We start from the raw sequence: 5,700 nt of genomic DNA on the forward strand, positions 1-5,700 counted from the left end.
AATTGGTCTTGGATAATTGGTCAAGGTCAAGACTGAATTAATGACTTAAAGACTGAATTAACGACTTAAAGAATACTTCAATTTTAATTAAATTTTAAAGAATACTTAAAGATTCAAAAAGTAATAAATTAATAAAAAGATTGATACATAAGAAAAATAAAAGAACAAATAAGAAGAAATGCGTCCACCCCCTACCGATTTAATAACCTCTGCCACAAAGAAACTCATAAAACCAACTCCGTTTGGAATTCCATCAATTATTCGTCTATCAAAAAAATGAGTGAATTCGGCCAATTTTCTCATCCCTGCAGTCAAGAATGTTCCATAAAAAGCATCTATGTAACCCCGATTATATGACCAATCATATATAGCATTTTTGATTTTGTCAGAAAAAATTCTCTTAGGACCCATTTTAACAAATGAATTAATTGAGTCCAAATTTTGAAAAGATGAATAAACAGGTTTATATAAAAAGAATGCTATAAATATTCCGAAAGAGGCTATACTGACTGAAAAAACTGCATCTTTACAAAATTCATACCAATCTATTGAATTGTTTGAATTTTTATGTAAAAGATTTATAGACGGGGTTAACCATTTGGATAATATATCCACATCTTGATTGAAAGGAATTCCTAAGAATCCAACAAACAAAGTAAATAGAATTAATATAAGTATTGGGAATAACATCGTATTATCCGATTCATAAAGATAAAAAGAAGTCTTGGTATTGCCAAAATTTGAAATAGAAAGAAAGGGTTGGATCAGATTTCTTACACTTTCATCCATTTTATATGCTTTATTTGAAAAAAAAAGAAGGACGTCCACTCTTCTTCATTTTTAATAATTTTACCAAACGAAATTTTTTGTTACTTATTTTTGAACCTTCTTTACCCCATAGAGATATTGAATCCAAGGGAGTATTCCTTTTTCCACTGTAATTTTGAAAATGAACGTTTAAATGCCCTTCAAAAGTAAGTAAATAGATCCGACACATATAAAATGCGGTTAATCCCGCCGTGGACCAAGCTATTATTGCAAAAATAGGTGAAGACAACCAACTATCATTAAGAATTTCATCTTTGGACCAAAAACAAGCAAGGGGTGGAATACCACAAAGAGAAAGTGTACCTAATAAAAAAGAATTTTTAGTAATTGGTACATGTTTTGTTAAACCTCCCATAAGCACCATATTCTGACTTTTTTTTGGACAATATCCAACAAGAGTTTCCATTGAGTGAATAACGGATCCCGATCCTAAAAACAATAATGCTTTGGAGTAAGCATGAGTAATCAAATGAAATAAAGCACTGCGATAAGACTCCATACCTAAAGCTAACATCATATAACCCAATTGAGACATTGTGGAATAGGCTAAACCCCTCTTAATGTCTTTTTGAGCAAGAGCTAAAGTAGCTCCGAAAAAAAACTGTTATTATCCCTATCAAAGAGATAAAATTCATTATGTGGGGTATGACTATGAAAAGAGGCATAAGTCGAGCTACAAGAAAAATTCCCGCAGCTACCATCGTAGCAGCATGTATAAGGGCCGAAATAGGAGTCGGCCCTTCCATTGCATTAGGTAACCATACATGAAGGGGAAATTGCGCAGATTTAGCAATCGCACCGGCAAATAATAGAACATCGCACAAAGTAACAAACACAAAATTGACTTCATTATTAGAAATCAAGTTATTGAATATTTGGAATAAATCACGAAATTCGAAACTCCCCGTTATCCAATAAAACCCTAAAATGCCTAATAATAAACCAAAATCACCAACACGATTAGTTACAAATGCTTTTTGACAAGCCTTTGCTGCAACAGGTCGTGTGAACCAAAATCCTATTAATAGATACGAACACATTCCAACCAATTCCCAAAAAATATAAATTTGTATCAAATTTGAACTAGTAACTAATCCCAACATGGAAGTACTGAAAAAACTCATATAAGCAAAAAATCACAAGTATCCGTGATCATGAGACATATAATTATCACTATAAATAAGAACCATAATTCCAACAGTAGTGATTAATATTGACATAATAGAAGTAAGTGGATCGATCAAGTATCCGAATTCTAAAGAAAAATCATTATTGATAATCCAAGACCATACATATTGATAGACAGAACTGCTATTTATTTGCTGAATAGACAGATTGATAGAAAAAATCATGACTATACTTAACAATAAAACACTCTGAAAAGCCCACATACGACGAAGACTCTTTGTTGCCGTCGGGAAAAGAAGAAGTCCTAGCCCTATTAACATAGGAACTGGAAGTGGAAGAAAATGTATTATCCACGCATATTGATATGTCTGTTCCATAAAAAAAAATTTATTCTTAATTAATTGTTTCCGATTCACCGGATCTTGCCTATTTCGAAAAAAGTTAATAAAAAATCAAGATATGCACTAACTTATTGAATCATTTTATATTAGTATTTATTCTGAGTCTTTTTAAAATCGTTCAAATAAAAAAAAAGAAGTTATAATTGGTCAACTTATATGCCCAAGTGACATATAAAAACGAATACTGATAATAGTAAAATAACAATAGAGCAAGGATCTAAATTTAAGCTAAAAAGAGTACTTTATCCTGATATGAATTATATGATTAACTAAGAGCATCGGTCTAATGAAAAAAAACCTTGATTTTAGTTAGTTTATTCCAACTCATTAACTAATTCATTATGGGATTGCTTTTCAATCAAAACAATTTATTAGTAAAGTTATTAGTAAAGTTTAGAAGATTATAGATCTAAAATGAACTTTTTTGATCGATAAAGAATAAAAAATGACTGAGATATTTTTTATGAAACCACGTATCCTTTAACAGATTTATTAATAGTCTCGTTCAAATTTCAAATTGAAGGTTTATTGTTTTCTCAAGTTTGACTAAAAAAAGACTCAATTTTTCAGTCAAAAGTTTATAATCCTTTGAGGGATTTTATTCTATGTAAATAAAGTATAGAATGAGTAAAATAAGGATCTTTTAGGTTCTTTATTGATTTTATTAAGTTTGATTTAGTAGATTATAAAGAGATAACTTTGAGAGATAAACAACGAGAACTAAAAGTTCCAAACCAAAATGTTTGGATTTACTAATAGCGTGCTATTGCACAAAATGAGAATTCAGGGTCTTTTTTGAATTTTGTTTTACAAAGAAAGACAACTAACCATGAATATGTTTGTCTTTTTAAATAATTTAAGGGTTATTTTCATTTTTATTTTATTTATTTTCTGTCTGAAGAGCATTCCCAACCCATCCCTAAAAATCTGTGAGGGGATTTTGCAAATTATATGATAGGATTGTGAGTAGATAAAGAAATGCAATGATTTGTTATGTAAATATAGAAATGAGGATGGGCTAGGAATGCTTTAACTTTGGTATAAATTGTAGGCCCTATCCAATTAGAGGCTTAAAGCCATAGCTTGAGTTTACCCCTTCTAGAGCAGGCCATGATTGGACCATGTATATGTTCATATGACATCTTGTATTAGCTCTTAAACACTTTTATATGCTCGTTCATCCTTTTTATGCTTGTTTGAAATGATGAAGTGGCTGACTTGACAAAAGAGATACATTCAGTAAAAAGTGACATCATGTTTATGTAATGATGAACTTAATTACGCGAATCATCATGTCATGTTTTTATCAAATGAGGGTGTTTTTTTGCCTTTTTAAGTCATCTCCGATTTCTTCAATGTCTTTCACTCTTCTCTTTTACGTCAATTGAATATTTCCGTTGTTCTTCTTCTTTACAAGAGCTAAATGAAGATATGCTATTATGGAAGGCAAGTTGCTCGGGCGACTAATTTGGAAAATTAGTAAGTATTTCATAATTTCTGTCGACCTAAACTGAAGATTCGAATCCTTTTTACAAGGCTTCCATTTTCAATTTCTTAGTTAGTTGGATTCACCAATGTACGTTCGTGTTGTTCAGATCATAACCATGCTATTGCAAGAAAATATTATAGCTAATGTGTAACTTGAAGCTAAAGTTAAAAGTATAACAATTTGATATTCATGCTCTTAACATTAGCATTGTTAATAGCTTAAATTGTAATGGTTCATGTTTTGCAATCAATAGAATTCTAAACTGGATGTTGTTATTGTAATATGTGCTATATGATACTTAGGGTTTGTTTGATTTGGGGTAATGAAATAGACAAGGTAATGAAATAAACAAAAGAATATAATGAACCATTATTATTCCATTCAGATGTTTGGTTATCATATGAGAATGGAATGAATCATTATTTTGGTGTTGCTTGGTAGGCAGAAAAAGATAAAGGAATAACATAAAAATGGTGTGACCGGTGGTGGCGGCGATGGTGGCGGCTGGTTGTGATTGGAAATGGTGGCGGTGGGTAGTGGTGGCGGGTGGTGGAGGTGATGTCAGGTGTAAGAGGGAATTGAATTAAAAAAAACAAGGGTGGTGGGTGGAATAAATTTAAGGTGTTTTAAGGGGAATGCAATGGACCAACCAAACACCCTTTCTTCATTCTTTCACAATGATCCATTCCATTCTACCTCTCTTTCTTACATATCAAACACTACCTTAAAGAATGGTGTGTTGAAAAGTTTGGCGTTTAAATTGAGATTAAACTAGAATGAAACTAGAAGAGAGTATGCATCATAAATTTAAATGAAACTAATACTTTTATCCGCGCATTGCGGCGGAATGTGTTGAACCATAAAATGGGTTGCTTTGCATTACATGTAAAAACCGTCAAAAAAAATGTTATGAACTGTTATCCTCAAGCTAAAAAATGTTTTCTTTGGATACCAAACAGATTGTGAACCGACCCTAGTGTACATGATCAGTCTTTTTTTATACCTTCAGATGAAAATCAGTCTGTGGGTTGGTGTTGGTTCTTTCATGTGAAAACCTAATAATAACTAAAACTGGACACCACCTATAACAGAATTAGAGTGGTAATGAGAATAGGGGTTATATAACCCCAAAATGAGAGTGTATGCACATTTGTTTCCTGATTATAGAATGTACACAAACGATTAAAGCATATAATTTAAACATTAGAAAATGTATAAACTTGCCTTTGAATAGACCGGTCTTTCTACAGCCCTTAAATCATTTACCAAGTTAACCATTTTTCCAAGTCAGAATCATCAAACTCATGATACAGTCTCAATTCATCTACCGTATTAACCTATAAAGATGTAAAACCCAATAAGTAGATGAAGATATAAAACCCAAATTTACAACATAATTATTACAATAAGTAGATGAAGATAGCATAACATAACGAAATCACCGTTTTGCCATCTAATATCTCAATAGGAGTTTTTGCATTAGTTAAAATTTTTTGCCTCGCCTGTGCAATATACAGTTTAGATGATTAGTTCCCTAAGACTGCATTAGCAAAAGAAAATAAACAATTAAACAATAATATAGAAAATAATAAAAGACCAGTAATTTAAGTAAAAGAAATTCTTGAGCTACTTTTTAAGTTGAGTTTGGATTCTCATCCACCTCTTTTGCCTCATTTTCTAAACTCCCTAAAAGCATCGCTGTCTATTTGAGGATTTGTGCTGTATGTAAACATAATATTAGATGAGTTAAAGAAAAAGTATAGAACCGGAGGATTTCATAATTATCTCCTGAACAGATGGCACAGCCCGACAGGGGGGTTATTTGTGACGACCGGTATCAACCAAACGCAACGG

At 31.7% G+C, this 5,700-nt stretch overlaps 1 pseudogene across 1 annotated transcript in view; it reads right to left on the minus strand.

Moving 5' to 3' along the window:
- The window catches only part of LOC143534784 (NAD(P)H-quinone oxidoreductase subunit 5, chloroplastic pseudogene), a 2,712-nt pseudogene extending 211 nt beyond the window's left edge, over positions 1–2,501 (minus strand). Inside the window, exon 1 of the transcript XR_013135605.1 lies at positions 106–2,501. The product of XR_013135605.1 is annotated as an NAD(P)H-quinone oxidoreductase subunit 5, chloroplastic pseudogene (transcript). The remainder of the gene's footprint in view (positions 1–105) is intronic.
- Between the last annotated feature and the right edge of the window lie 3,199 nt (positions 2,502–5,700).

This window comes from Bidens hawaiensis, unplaced genomic scaffold, assembly GCF_021521415.1.
Source record: "Bidens hawaiensis isolate Kalapana, Puna unplaced genomic scaffold, B.hawaiensis_p1.1 tig00010343_1, whole genome shotgun sequence".
Taxonomy (NCBI): Eukaryota; Viridiplantae; Streptophyta; class Magnoliopsida; order Asterales; family Asteraceae; genus Bidens; species Bidens hawaiensis.